Genomic DNA, 1102 nt, shown 5'->3' with positions numbered 1-1102 from the left:
GGTGAAGTGAAACACTTTGCACAGAAACAAAGAAGCAAAAATCTAGTAGGGTGCTCTGTAGAAATACTGAAGGATTATCCATTTCATTTTATTTTATCCTAAGTGAAAAGTGAAATTAAATCCATGTTAAGATTAAAAGCTATTAACTAAGGCTGATAACTCAAGAGGGTTTAAACAAAGAAAGAGAAGCAGAGAGAGAGGGAGGAAGGAAGGGAGAAAGGAAGATTTAGGAACAAAAAAAAGACCAGGCATTAGTATTAATTCTAAAAGCAGTATGGTTGTTGTAATCTGTCTTCCTATTGTGAAGGAAACTCTCTTTTTATGTAGCATACCAACTAAAAGCTAACCAACTAGTAAAAAATGTATATACGCACAAATAAAATACATTAGAACAATATATATTGGAACAATAGTATTTGTGAAATCCTATAAATAAAAAAAAAACAATATATAAGAGTAATGCACATGAAACTTTAAATCATAGTGTATGTGATCAAAGTTATTAAGAGATCGCTAGTCTAAACTGTCAAGCAGGGGTTAGCAAACTTCGGCTAGTGGGCCAAATGTTGTCTAACACTCGTTTTTTTTAAAATAAAATTTTATTAGAACACAGCCATTCTTGCATATTGTCTGTGAATGCTTTTGCACTATAATGGAAGAGTAAAATTTGTTGCAATAGAAACCTTATGGATTGCAAAGCCTATATTTCCTCCCTCTGGTAATTTACAGAAAATCTTTACCATTCTCTTAAGAAAAAAAAAAAAAAGATAAGAATTCAGGTCAAAGTTGTTGGTAGGCAAAAAGAGAATCTTAATATCATTTAGGGACATGGTTTCAGAGTTTATTAAGAGTTGTTACACCTTGAAATTTTCTCAGCTAACACAGAAAGGTGCCAGTGTATCACTTTTTTTTATCATAAATTCTAAGTACACTTTATATCTGTTTCCTCAAATTAGGCCTTTTCTCCATTGCTAAAGAAGGTGAATGACCTTGGCAAAGGTATTTACCCTCTCTGTGTCTTGGTTTACTTATATTTAAAAATATTAAAATAAGGACTATAACATCTTATATGGTTCTGTATTATGCCTGTGTTCCAAGTTTG

Source organism: Pteropus medius, unplaced genomic scaffold (assembly GCF_902729225.1).
Source record: "Pteropus medius unplaced genomic scaffold, Ma_sr-lr_union100, whole genome shotgun sequence".
Classification (NCBI taxonomy): domain Eukaryota; kingdom Metazoa; phylum Chordata; class Mammalia; order Chiroptera; family Pteropodidae; genus Pteropus; species Pteropus medius.
The sequence above is the reverse complement of the archived record's forward strand: the minus strand, read 5'-3'. Positions refer to the sequence as shown.